The sequence below is a fragment of the Anopheles funestus genome, chromosome 3RL (genome assembly GCF_943734845.2).
Source record: "Anopheles funestus chromosome 3RL, idAnoFuneDA-416_04, whole genome shotgun sequence".
NCBI classification, from domain to species: domain Eukaryota; kingdom Metazoa; phylum Arthropoda; class Insecta; order Diptera; family Culicidae; genus Anopheles; species Anopheles funestus.
Window position 1 is genome coordinate 37,208,360 of NC_064599.1, and position 15,194 is coordinate 37,223,553.

Below are 15,194 nucleotides of genomic sequence, written 5' to 3' on the forward strand. Positions count from 1 at the left end.
AGATGAAGATCACAGCCATACTCACAACGGGGTGTCTCATGCGTCTATTTTACACCGTGAACAACTAAATATTTCTATGCTAATACGATTCCTATCGGAACTTTTATACAGCTCGGTATCCATACCTTAAACACGCCAGAATCGTTGTGTACGCATTTTGCGCAAAGCTGTGCAACAAATTAATTGTCGATTTCCGCCAACAGACTTAACCTAGCGTAGCACTGCCATAACCCCCGCCTTAGGCCACAAAAAAAATCAAAATACGCTGCGTAAGGGGTACACTGACGAAACCCGATGATGACCGTATGACCGAACGATCGTACGATCGTAAGTCTAAACAAGGTATGGTAGCGAGCCTTGTACCAAGTTACCGGTGAGTTCTACACACTCTACCGAGTTCACCCTTTTACCGTACCGTGAATGATCGCGCGAACTGCTCACGCTAATCAGTGCACATGCCCCGGTGTGACGGTGCTACGGTGATAAATGATGTAGAAGGTGATGTTCTAAGCTTGCTACACTGTGCTAGGAAGCTTCCACTAATTCAGCACATCAACCTAATTTCGAATCGAATTCTAGCAAACTATCGAGTGGAAATCGTTCCGCAAAAATACGTTCTGTTCCGCATTTTACATTCCACGTACCTGTTTCGCAATTGAATCTCAAAATAGATCCGGGAGATTCACTGCCATTGAACGGTTCACAGGGAAGAACGGACGAGGAAAATGGAAATTGTTATTTTATTTATATTTATTCGCAAATTGCTTTACCTCAATTCGCTATGATTGTATTCGCAACATGTACTATGGTTAAGCTTTTCTGATTAAGGGAGGAAGTTAGTGATCTTGTCTTCCATTACTCACAATCTCACGGTAGCCAAAGGTGTCCATCCTCACTACCTATTCCCGACCATGTACTTTTATGTGTGCCAAGTTTATACTACCATCTTCATGACTTACAGCAAAGGCAAAGAACGCCGTTTGAAGACGACGAAGACGACGCCCCTACCTGAGGATGGAAGATAAATCTGCAAAAATTAGCAATCTTCTGCACACAAGGTGCTGAAAACTTCCAAATGAAACTGCTGGGAAGCACCCGGTTTAAGCCGGGAATATCCACAAGGAATGGAAATTGCATACCACTGTCGGTTAATTGGTGGTGGTCAGTAATGGTCCACAATCAGTCGTACCGGTAAGATCGAGGTAAAATTCCCCGTTTTTTTTGCTTTGCTACTGCTTCTCGTAAATCCCGAGGTCCTAATGTCAGGCAACTCGAAGCTACGCGTCCAATGATGATGACGTAAACCTACCACCGACAAACCTACCCGGTCCCGGTGGTGTAGAGTTGAAATATTACCTTCCGTAAGTGACTGACGACTACGGAAACAGTGACGCACGATGACGCAGCGCGAAGCGCATGGAAGTTTCAGGGGTTGACTTTTGGAGTCATTTCGCAAACGTTAGACGAATTCCCAGCTTGCTAACAACATTAATGCAAGTGTATTAAAAACTAGGAAACCCTTCTTCCATCCATTTACTCACTCGACCGGGTCACTAGGGTGGTCAGTAATTAAGTATAGTGGAACCGGTTGATGATGATTTTGTTGGCGACGGTACCAACTATAAACAACTACGAGCAATGTCGACACAATCGAGCAAATAAAGTCCAATCAATAATTCTCACCGTTCTAGAAATTCACATTGCTGGAAAATAAGCGAAGCCGAAGGATGAATTCTTGTTCTTGCAATCTTATCAGCATTATTTGTGCGATGATGCAATGTTAGTAAACAGTTCTGGTTATCATCAATCGGATGCATTGATGCAATTTCCCCAGATTGAAGCTCCAAGACCCAGAACAAACAATCTGCCATAAACAACCTTTCGCAATAAGGAGTATTTTTTCTTCTACCGTTCGTTACAAACGACTCGTGCTCGGAATGCATTTATACTCCACGAAAGTGATATATGGTACAAAATAAGTAATGTATGGCCTCGATTTACTCATAAAAAAATTAAATTTCGTTCGTTTAAAAAGTATGTTTAAGAAATTTGTCAATTGTGAACATGTGGAGAGAATTAACAAGATATCATGCCTTATCGATTGATGATGATTGAGAATTGATTGAGATTTTTTTTTCCTAACTTACTATCAAAAGTGCACTAAAAATAATTCTCCTCAAGTTATTTATTACAGCTTCTCTATCTACAACTATAAATTAAACATCAAACCAAATCAATTTTGGTACACATACATATCTTCATCATCGTTTATCTCTATTCCTCTTCATGTCAAACATAAATAAATCCGGCAAAACTATTTAGCTCATCACGAACAGTTTATCATCGTCACGCGATCCTATAAATCCTCGGGATGAATTTAAGTAAGAAGACGACTTTACGCTCTAGTGATTTTACAGACACTAAAGCAATCATACCTGTCGAAGGAGACTCTCGACGAAAATGAGACCACCAGGTGTGCAGTTAGAATGGCGGCAAACTAGGCGCCTCCTGGCGTTTGCTAATTACACCATCCCAAAAACCCCCGAATCTCCTGATGTCTTCCCTACATCCAGCTACAAAACAAAACCCCAGCCCATCAGCTACCGAGAACAGATCGCGATAAATTTGTACGCTCTTTGATCGATGCCAAAGCCACCAAAATACCCGCCGCCGGTTAGGTTTTAGGTTCGATATTTGGCAAACCGCACACGCTGTTTCGATGGACACACTATAATTGGAACAGCGTTGCTATCCGACCGCTAACACGATCGGCAACAAGAACAGCGCGGCGAGAGACCCAAAATATCCGACACACAAATTATCACGCATCTCAAACCCTCAATGTAGCCGATGGCCTTGGTTGTTTGTCGCATGGTGACCTGTGACGATGGGTCACAGAACCGAATCAAAGCCGTATCGGAGCCACGCCGGCATTCGTACCAATCCCACCGCGTTGATCACGATCTCTAATTTAGAACAGTTTTGCCGCCCGGACCATGATTTCGTTTTGCAAACCCTGCGGAACTAAATGGGATTCCTTCCTGGAACACTGCACGGATGTTGGCCAAGATGTGTATCGTTCTGCGAGTACAAAAATATGGAAGCAATTTGCAGATGACATGCGACTTACACTTTGTTTTGTAAATGAATTTTTGTTTTTAGCGGTTCACTTTATCTCGCTGTAAATTAGCAAACCGACGTATTGTTTTCACAAGGTTTACGGTCAAGGCAAATGCGGTACGGATGTTAAATATTTTTACCCAATGGATGACGCAAAACGATCTAATGAAACTCTACGATTTTTTTCCGTTTTTATTGGCGTTGTTCAAATATTAGTAAATGAATGCTATGCAAATTTGGCCATTCTATTAATCTTTAACAATGATATGTTTATGGGTTGGTTGCTATCATGCGGAAATTCCTCCAAGTAACATCGATTTCACAGGATAATTAGATATAAATTTATATTTCTATGAACTTGATACAGGTATTGTCCGAATTGTAAGTTATCTAAACAAAATTATTAAAGTTTAAGAAAAGAAAAACACATAAAGGATTTTCTGTTTTAACGACAAAGTATAGAGAAAGTAATCAATGTGATTCATTTGTAAAAAAACATATATCAAATCACTGTTTTTATTGTAATAAGTTTATAACGGAAAGTATACCTAATCAACAGGTGATATATTTAATAATGAAATTCACAAATTGCTTTCATGACAGACATATACAACGTCCTTTTCAAATAAAAAGTTGAAACCCATATCAAAAACCCAGTAACCCCCTAGTGCTATAGTAACAATCACGCATTTTATCAATTTTCGAAAATCCTTCCTTCCCCTCAAACCACTCCGCGTTGAAGGGGAATTTTATATATTTACACGCTCTTTCTCTCACACAATTTTTTTTCTTGCATCGTACAAAAGTCGTCCTTCAACGACGAGGGTTTCCCGGTTGCGACATTCGGACATTCCTTCCCGTCTGGTCGGAACTCCAACGGGCCCAACAGTTCTAAACGACCGAAACATGTGAGATGTACGTTTATTACTGTTCACAAAACTAAACCTGAGTGCGTACGTCCACTTCACTGCGATGGGGATACATGCGTGTCACCACTCGTACCCCCAACCCCTAGCGTACATTCCACCCGCTAACTACCCCTCCTAGACGAACATCACGCTCGGTTGCACGGAAAACGCGAGGCGGTAAAAATAAACAACTATAATTAAATATTCACCTATGCCTTAGTTGGCCGATCGGTTCCATCGTTGACGGTGGTAGTGATGGTTCCGTTCCGCGGCTGGGCGCTTGCTGTCTGGCGCACAGTACCGAGCACCTCAGCACAGCTTATCCGTCACACAGTTACGGTACTTGCTTCCGTTATGGGCAAAAAGGGCGACCAGAAGACAAACAGCATATCGCTTCCGTTCGGTCGTCGGTCACCATTTGCCTGTCCTGTTACACACGCAATAACGCAGCTAAATTTTCATCTCCCACTCACACAATTTGTCAACGCGCTGGTGTTTTGTGTTGTTTGTACCATTTAGCCTTGTACTAGAAACATGTACCGCGAAACCCATTCCCATTTGCTAAGGGAAGCCACCTTGTGGGCTTCAGTTAAATTGAGAAATTTCCGGACGCCATCATTCCCGACCGCTGGTTGTGGTCCGCTTGTACAGAACAGGAGTCAATTTATGTTTTCCCAATTTCTCCGGTCAATTTTTCACACGCTTTCCGCTACCACTTTACCACCTTCTTTCCCACCCCGCACAACCCTCAACAGAGGGTACAGAGAGGAAGATGGGGAAAAAAACAGAACAACAACAACCAAAAATTGGTTGAAAAATTCACCTCACCATAATTCACTCTGTTGGCCACTATTTTTACCACCGCGCTGTTTTTCTTTCTCAATTTTCGCGAATCTCACACATTCCTTGCAGTCTACTGATTGGGTGAGGTGTACGTGTGCGTGTTTGTTTTCTGGCGTTTTTCGATTATTTTCTTGCTTTTTTTCATGAAAAAAAATTGCAATGAGATCTGCGAAACTCATTCGCCAACTTCCCGAAAATGTTTGTTTTGTGCTCTCACCTACCGCACCGGTCTCTTGGGGGTGTATTTTGCCACAATACTCAACGTGTCGGAGGTTTTTTTTGTATTTTCGCATCACCGTCTGTTAGTTTTTTGGAGGACATCAGACACACACACAAAAAAACACCCACTCTTTGCAAACTAGAATAAACACATAAAGCCACAAACACATGAAGATATACACTGCATAAAGGTTCGGAACATAACCCCCGTGTGAGAAGCCGCAGCCAAAGAGCCGCAGAAACAAGAACACCATAACACCAAAAAAAAAACCCAACACCACATTCATTTCCAATAGGCTACGAAACCGCAACACTTCGGCATTTGTTTATCATATTAATCCACACCGTACCCGTATCGTCCGAGCATTTGATGCTGGGAAATTCATTTTCCAACCGCACCGGACTCGCTCAAGGTGAAATTCGAGGGAACTGCTAGGATAAAGTAATGAAATCCAGCGCATTCAATTTGCACGATATGTAGGATTTGTTTTTTTTTTGTATCGAATGGAATTGTGGATTTGTTATTTTTTCCACCATACCTACGATTTTTTCCCATTCTTGTTTTTATTCCTTACCCAATGCATGATCGGAAGAGGAAAGCGAAAAAAAATACTTCCTTTTCAGATTTTCAAAGTAAAAAAAGTAGTAGAAAAATAACTTCAAATTAACATTCGATTCAATAAAGCAAAAAACAATCGCTTAAAACGCACCTGATCGCACGTACACGATCATATCGTCAAAGTGCTTAGGTTGTTGGCAACCGTCGAAAAGAAAAGTGATATTTACAGCCCCTCTCACATCCCGAACCTCAAATGGGATGTGGAAAAATGTCTCCCCGAGCCCTCGATCTTGGCGATCGTCACCGTGAAGGTCATGATCATTAACGAAATAGAAATGAGTAAAGAAACATCGCACAACGGTGATCGCGACGCGAAAATTTTGTTCAAGTGTTTTATGCTTCGCGTAGGACCACATGATTACCCAGTCGATTACCAAATAAAAAAAAATCTACCAACTTTTTGTGCGCGTTTTTCGTGAAACATTTACGCTGCTTACGTTTTGAATAGGTAAAGTTTTTATTTATCAATTGTAGAAGGTCCGTTTCCGGCTGCCCCTTTTGGTCACACGCGTGATCGTGGCTATTCAATGTCAAACATTGTCTTAAGGATGGGAAATTCAATTTATAACAAGAAAATAAAAGCTGTATCCACAAACACCGAAACAATAGACCGTTAAAAGCACACGTACACCGTACACCACGAGGTTTATTTATCACGCTTCCGTCCACTTTTCGACGCCCTTTAGCTCATATTGTAGCTGTTTGTATTTTACACACACAAATACACATCACCAAAAAAAACTTAAATAAAATTGTCCAATGAAGTACCCTACACAGAGGAAAAACTACTGCTCGGTATTTTCTCTTCAATTATTTACGAAAAAACTACCGCATTACCCCACGAAACTATCCCGCGCAGTATTTTGGAGAATGTTTGCTTTCTTTAGAGTTTTCCTACGGGTACGAAACTCTCGAAATCAACAACAAGTTGTTGCTCTCCAGCAACAAGCAACAACCGCTACGTTCGCCGTCTGTATTCACACTGCTTACATGCTGCTGACTGTGTAGCAGAGCAGCCAAGCGGGAAGCTTTCGTGATCTCGCGCTAAATGCGATTGGGTAAAACCAAAAGTTATGTGCACGATTCATCAGCGTGAGGATGAGGCGAGAAAGTTCACATTTTTTCACGTTTATTCCTCACTGGTTTGGATTGATCGTGTTAAACTCGGATTGAGTTAATAAAATAAAATTTCAGGATAGTTTAAAGCAAATCTAAACTGATCTCCAAACAATATAACAATAAATATGAAAACGCTTCATTCTTACTTTTTTTTCTACACCTGTTAAGAGACTCGGCCGGGATGGTTTTAGGTTTATTTTTGTTAAGCGATTTTTGATAATTGATGTAAAATACTTTACGCCATGTGCCCCGCAAAAAATATTTAAGGTTTGGAACAAACAAAAAATATATCTTGCGTTTACATTTCCCTTTTTGTGGTACTACTATCTCGAAAGTCTACGCCTGTCATTTATCGCTATCTATGTCATGCAAAAATTGCTCGATATATGTTATAGCCAATCACCAAGATAATCAATCTTGTATAAAAATTAAAGATCCGGGCGGGATTTGGTATCAATTCTGTCATGCAAATGTTCGGCTACACCAGATAACGCCAATATTAATTAGTTTAAAAATATTTTGTTATTAATATTTCATCTCAAAATGCTAAAATTTTCAAAACCAAATATTTTACACTGCGCAGTCAATCGGTATGAGCTAAAATATTTCCATAAACAACTTATGGTTACACCCCACAATCGTTCTCTCTATTTCTCACTCATTGCCGAGTGCTTTTAAGAGAGCATTCGGTTCGTCTCGTGCTTGGCTGACTCGGCCGAGCATACGAAACCAATGCAAGCAGCCAGCCAGACAGCCAGACTTTGTCCACCAGGATCCCCCTTCAATAGACAGGTTGATCAGTCGGTACTGGAGGAAGAGGAGAAAGAGTGGGACGTTTGCATCCCTTTGTAAGGGCATCATCGCTGTCATTCTAGCCCAATTCGAGATAGTTATGTTTCACTGGTGTTGCTTTCTTTCTTCCCTACCAGGCTCAGGTGGTGAACGTTCTTCGTTTGGTTCGTGTTTTTTTTATATTATCGTTTGTTCACCTTTCCTTTCAGCCAGTAAGCTTTCGTTTTTCTTCAACCCTTTCCCCTTTGGCCTTTCCCCTTTAACCTTCCCTTTGGCTTTATGTGCAGCGAGAATGCTCCCGTTCTTTTTTTAATTCCTCTTTTTACGGCCCTTTCAGGCGGGAAGTACCTTGACCGAGGGAACTGGACGAGTGGTCAGTAAACTCACCAAACAAGCAAGTTTCGCGGTTTTGCGGAGATCGCCAGACAGACGGTATGAGTATACCATTGACTATTGGAACGAAATCTCAATTGACTCACATACAGGGCATTTTTTATTGGCACAATTTTTTTTTGTTAATTTTGTGGTCCCATTTCTACGCCAGACAAAACACTGGCTGAAAGCTAAAAAAATTACCCCAGCACCAGGAGGGACAAGCCTTGTGGGTTTTCACCTATCATCATCACGCTATCTTTTGGAGGCCTTCGCGTGTACGTGTCCTCCTCTGCAGTCTGCACTGGGTCGTCTATTTGATTGGCGCCCCCAAGCCCTATCGCAGTGCCCACGGTAAGCCCTTTTCCTATTCATCCCACCTGTTATGGTAGACTGCAGAGCCCGAAAATGAGAGCAAGCACATGCAATACTCCCTCTTATGTGTCTTACCGTAGAAGCAGAAGCACTACGGGCAGCGTGGTGGCGTGTGTTGGCGGAAATAAAAATCAACAAACGGTGCAGTATGTTACGCTTGAAAACAAAACCAGTAACCCACGAAACGTACATTAGTGGGTCACAGGATGACAGTAGAATGAAACAAAAATAGTATTAAACCAACAGAAAAGATATAAACGAGCCTACAAGGGGCAGGTTGTGCGGTAGAAAAAGGCACACACAAAAAGTGCACAATGGTAGAGCGTAAAAAGTGCACAACACAATAACACAAAACATAAAAAAAACTTCCTAAATATCCTTTAGTCCTCCCTCAACTCTATTTCCATCCTGTACCAAACACAATAGCAAGAAGTCAATCTACAAAACATTCCTGTACACGGTATGGAACAACTCCAAACACCTGCAGTGCCATTGCGCTCGGATGAACTTTTTCGTCTATCGTCTTCTGTCGGTTTACTAGTGCACGGTTCGGCATCATGTTCGAGCTTGGGTTTGAAGTTAATAGTTTAGGTGAGCGTTAGCTAAACGACTTTCAACCACAGTGGCTTCGTTTTACGGATGATTTTTATGCTAACGGATACAGCAACAACATGCACATTGGTGTGCTAGGAATAAGTTTAGTGCAAATTGTGCATTTTGTTTTATGCGAATTGCATAACTTCTGGCGGTTTTCAAAGACAGTTAAGCATATTAGGAAACTTTCTTTTATTTCCTACAGAAGATAAAATTGGGCGTTTTTTAGCAAAAAATATTTAGATTATTTAATTTTTAAAATTTTATTCAAACAATTTTTTTGTTACATCAACCTCGCAAGCCGCTAACCTGCCTCTTTTTCCGTAAGAAAAAAAATACCGAAAAACAATTATCATCTAACCTTGTTGGCCCTTGTGCATGTAGGATATAAAACAAAATAAAACACACAACCACCTCCGAGAAAGCTATCTAATAAAACATTCATTTGTCATTTCCAAACAAGCAAAACCTTTGCATGTTTAAGGCCATCCACAAACTCATTACGAAGTGCTCGCGACATGATAACACGCACACCGCCCGGTGTCCTCGTGCCCGACCTATCGCCGGCACGATGCTCAAGCATATTCCACAGAAAAATGTACTCTTTGCTCTGTGTCTGCCTAAGTCTAAATAAACCTACAGCGAAAACGCATCACTAGACGGACTGCATTGGTGTTTCCTTTCGAGCATCCAGAAACAGGTCGACTATCATCAAAATAGTTTTGCGTTCAGCAGCATCATCTTTTTCAACGCTGCTGCCGCTTTTCTTGCTTTACTTTTATTCGCCTTTTTATCGCCGGGGCTAGTTTGCTCATTGCTTCATTACCGGTCGGGTTTTTGTGTACGAAACTCGATTCAAATAAAACAACATGCCCACATATTATGCACACGTGTAAAAGCGATGCAAAATGGACGAGCTCCAATCAACCCCCGTGGCACCATCGTACCCGGTGGTTTGCGTGCCTTCGTTGCGTAGGGATTTTCGCATCCGACAGGGTGGAATGTTTATTGTTTGAATGTTGAAGGGTTACCTGGCTGGTTTTGTGCTGCGTCTCGTTCGAACGGTTCCATCGTACTTTTCTTTGCTTGGTTCAGAAGTGTCATTCCGATTTCATTTCTGCTGTATCTGTTTGCCCGTAGCCGGTAGGGCGTACAGTGACCTGTGAGGATTTCGTAGCGGCCCAGAACGAAGAAAGGTACAAGCATACACAGGAGCCTAAAAAAAGTGGTGTTCTAAAGAGAAGCTTTGTTCCGTTTTTTCCCCCGCTCAATGATGCTTGCCGTTGTTTGTTACGTTACTGCTTTTTTACTGTCAGCTAAAAACCCCTCCATAAAGGTAACGAACAATTTAACCAACCATTGATTGATCGTTTTACTGAAGTGAGCACATGAAAATACATATAACACCTACTTTTTTCGTTGTTGTGGACATTTTTCACACGTCACTGCTTAATAAAGGGTAGAATTTACTACAAACAGCAACAAAAAAATGTTCCAAAATGTGAAGAAAACAGAAACAATATTCATCTCGTTATGAGAACGAGAATCCAGTTTAGTGTGATTATTTGTTAAATGGTTTGCGTTTCGAACCAACAATCTGCCGCTCGCTGGGACAATCTCGATGAGAAATGTTTCGTTTTAGATTAGACGAGTTTGTAAGCGCCGTGTAACGTATCCTACCGTACAATGCGCCTGGATTCTGGGAACACAGCATAATGTCGTTAAAATTTAAAAGAAAAACATACTTCATTCTTATGCTAAAACGAACATCATAAAACGTAATGTACGCGGTGCCCCGATAAGGCATCTTCAAATGTGTAGCATCGGAACTCCCTTTTCGTGTACTTGCTTTTATTTCCAATCTGTTCACTTTTTCAGGAAACCAAATAGAAAAGCATCAGCTGATGGGTTTCCAGCGTGGACAGCAACGAAATCGTCCCATTCTCCATTTATCATAAGCCATAAATCTATGCTCGGGAAAGCGTCCTCACACACACACACACACAGGAACACATCATTTCCGCGCTCTACGGCAAACATTGGACGCTACCAGCATGACTAATCAGATAGTGTTGGAATGGGTTGATGATGGTCGGGAAGATGTCGATATATCAAGTTGAAAGAGTTGAACGAACTGGTGACTTATTGGAAGCTTTTTTTCATATGCAGATTGGCATGAAAAAGGTAACAAAAAATTATGAACAAAACTTAAATCACACTATTCCTGAATGAAATAAAAATAATTCAATAAAAGCGCTGCCCTGATAAGTATCGCCTGGGAAAAAACTACTTAAACGGATAGTTATATCCGCAACATTTACGAATGGGATTTAAAATGCAATCCTGTCGTGTAAGCCCAGCGCCACCGGTTTGGTATAATAAAATAAAGAATACTTTTTTTAAATAATTAATTTTTATTAACACAAATCGGCAAATCCCATTTACTCTACATTTCTCAAATTTATTTTGCTTAGAATTTTGGTTCACCTAATACACCAACGAAATAATGAAAGAAATTTATTATATACCAAAAAGTAAAAAAAATAAATAAATGAAATAAGTAAAATAAGTAAAATAAATAAAATAAATAAAGTAAAACATAAAATTAAATAAAAAAAAGAACAATAAACGAAAAGCCAAGTACCCAAATAAGAACGCTAAGCTGAGTACTAAATCTTCAACTGGGCTGTTACACACACTGGACTTGTTCTTCTTCATCCGTTGTGTTTGAATAAATATTTTGCAACTTGTTTCACCACAGCACGTGCCCTTAATTACTCATCTTTATGCTCTATATTCGAAAGCTTTCAACTTCAATTTCCTTACAAACCACATATCACACACTTGGTAACAGACTGCGGTAGGTCCTTTAGCTACATAGCCTAACAAAGAAGATGTGGAAAGATAGAAATAGATCACTTTACACGCATCATTTATAATTACCATTCCATTTCGATTTCGGTTCTGTTGTTTTCTTTAGAAGCGGACCCGCGAGCTCAACATATTTCCCGCCATACATGTTGAGAACATGCAGCAGTACGAATCATCGATCGCCGAAGGTTTCGAAAAAAACGTATCCGAACTTGAGCACTAGGTTGATGAAAAGAAGCTACAACACGTGCTTCTGGGATGGAATAGTGGAGCAAAGCTTTCATGGTACAGCACGATTCCAGAATGGACTCGTCCAGGCGGGAGTTCTTTCAGCAATTAGACCACCTTTCCGTATCGCTTGTTCCCCTCGCCGCTACGGTTGTTATAATTTTTTACGATCAGTTTTCATCGATTACTTCCAACCCGTTTCCATTTCGTTTTCTATGCCTTTCCATTTGTTTGATGCAATTTAAATTCTAGCGAATACAAATGGAGTGTTTCAATCCATTTCGGCGTCCCAGGCGCACCGTTTGAATCATTCGGCGCGCGTCCCCAAAAATAAACCAGTGCAGCAGTACCGTATACATTCCGTATTCATTCCCTGTTTGCAACCCATGCCGATGCATTCGGGCGTTGAAATATTAATATCTTGCCTTCTTCACCCCACGCGGGTGGCATCGAAAACGGACTTGCAAGAAGCGGAAATTCAAACGCCAGTCAGCCCATTTTTGGTGCTCTTCTTTGCTGCTAGTGGCGTTATCCTACCCCACTGGCATACCCGATTGTTGCTGCTGTCCGATAGACGACAGAAAGCAGGTGACGTAAGGAGCACGAACGCGTGAATAATAATCATTCTTAACTTCCTACCAAATACAAAAACCACTTTGCAACAAAACCTCCACAGCACATCATTTCACAAGAAAGAACTGAGCAAAAATAAATAAAAAAAAACTGAACCCCAAAAGAAGAACTAAATAAACACCAGCCGAAGAAAAAACGTGCGAGTGTTGCACAATTTGTTTGTCGCGAGGAGATTGCTTCATCGAGCTCATAGTCGAGCTTGTCTGTTTCTTTTTCTTCTTCATTTTGTCGTATTTTAATCGTTTTGTATTATATTTTTACATTTGATGACAAATTTCCAATGCAGTGTATTATTTATTTTTTAATCACAATCATCATAACGCTCGTCGAGCTGGATTTATCTACTCCTAGGCTTAAGGGGCTCGCTTCTGCTATCGGATACTATGTAATGCACCAAAACCAACACACACATACATATAAACTCCCGAGACCTTGAGACTGGCCAGGTCAGGTGTATACTGGTGCAGTAGGATTCTTAAATGCAATTAGCGCATGAAAATTCCACCTTTACGTCCGTTTTGGAAATGAATGCGTGCGGAGGCAGTACCGTTTCGAACCTTGAACGATTTGTTTCTACGTAAATCAAACCTTCCCCAACACGAATGTACTCCATATCCCTGCAGATAAGTGTGTGTGTGTGTGTGTGTACGTGTAGTGTGAAAATCTGGACCGGAAAAACCTGCCCCGAGGTAAGATAATGGAGGAAATCGAACTTTCATAATCGAATTCTGCGTATCGGATTTCCGAAACGAAGTTACCTTCCCCCATTGAAGGAGAATGTAGCGACGAGATGGAAGTGGTAGAGAAGGAGCCAAACAAAACGAAATGCGAACCAAACACAACACGGGTGGAAAAACCTCAGCTCACACCCACTACAACAACAACAAAGCGAAAATAATAAAAAAAACCCCTGAAATAACACCAAAGGACTGTGCCGGAATTGCATAAGCCGTTTGTCCTCTGTACAAAATGCATCGAATGATGCAGGATAGGAGTTTAGGAAGAGAACAAAAAAAAGCTGAACCATGGGAAACACGTTCTATTGATTTTGCAGTTGTTTTCCAATCCTGAATGCCGTACAGGTGGACCCGGTAATGGTGGTGCGGAAAATTGGAAAATTGAGTCGAGAAGAAGGTTAAAAAAAATGAAAAACGAACATCAAATACAATCTAAAACGGACGCTCATGTGGGTGTATTCTGGACCCTTTTAATACTTTCAATAGTGAAATATTGATGTGTGTAATCCTAACCATCAGTCGTATCCACTGACACGCTTAACAGGAATCAAGAATGTGCTGGATGCGATTGAAATGGTGGTTTCGCTAGAATCTGGTACATTGTAATAGAAATATTTGAATAATCAAATTGATTTACCTTATGTAGCATAACTTAGCGCAATCCTAAATGTTTCAATATGATTAGAAGCTAATTAAATGTTGCTTCAGCTGATGGGATTTGTTAAGGAATACGGGATAATTCCGATCAGTGAGGGACGTTTGATGAGCTCGAAGTAACATTGACGCATTAATCATGAATCAAATAGCTAATAAAGGCATACTAGTGCGTATAATTCATGTCTTTCTCATAATCTGATCATTATCTTTCTCATAACTCGATAAATTCTGCTTATTAATGTTTACTTTAGCCAAATATTATTTTTGACTAATAAATTTAGTGTTGTTAGAGCTACTCAATTGTGTTTATGCATTTTATTAGTTTGTAGCTGTAATTTGTATGCACATGTGTGTAATTTGTATATATTTGTTCCACATTTTTAGTTGAATTTGTAATGCACAGTTAAATATCATAACCATGTTCTAAATAAATTCAGCTGATAAAAGCTTAAATTAATATGTATCTAGTTTAAAAATTTTGTCACGGTTATTTGGTATTGAGGTTGATAGTTTAAAAGGTTTAAAAAAGCAAACAAAAAATTATTGTTAGTTTTAAATAACAAATTAAATTTATTAATATAAATTTTTAAATATTTCTTATTGAATACTTTTTTATTTGCTTCATCATGTCAATTTGCACGCGCATTAACTTGATCCGAAAATGGTTTTGAAAAATGAAAAGTCAAATCTCTGCTTAGTTTTTCCCTTGGGCAACCTTTTTTTCCACTCAGCTCTATACGAGGATGGTTGTATAATTTATCCCACTAATCAGACTATCCCAACAAAATCCGATCACATATGCAAAAAAAGCACAAACCTGCCCAATAGGGTGCAATCCACGTGAAGCGTCAACAAATGCGCTCGGGAACCGTCAGCAAATCAAATCCGATTTGCATACTACCTGGCTGACGGAATGGAAGGGACTTTTTGTGCGCTATGCTGTAAGAGAGTTTTATCCTCCTTTCCACTGCCATTTCATCAAGGGTATGCAAAAAATAATCACCACCACAAAAATCGATCATTTGGAAGTTAATTTGAGCATTTGCTGCAGGCATTGCAAATTTGATACCGTTTCATGATGTAAATTAATTTATAATTTTGATGAAA

General features: G+C 40.2%; 1 protein-coding gene across 1 annotated transcript in view; it reads right to left on the minus strand.

Annotated features, from left to right (window-relative positions):
• The window catches only part of LOC125767633 (protein windpipe), a 43,146-nt gene extending 36,436 nt beyond the window's left edge, over positions 1-6,710 (minus strand). The window contains exon 1 of the mRNA XM_049434419.1: positions 6,547-6,710. The gene's annotated coding sequence lies outside the window, so the exon portion shown is untranslated. The remainder of the gene's footprint in view (positions 1-6,546) is intronic.
• Positions 6,711-15,194: the final 8,484 nt, after the last annotated feature.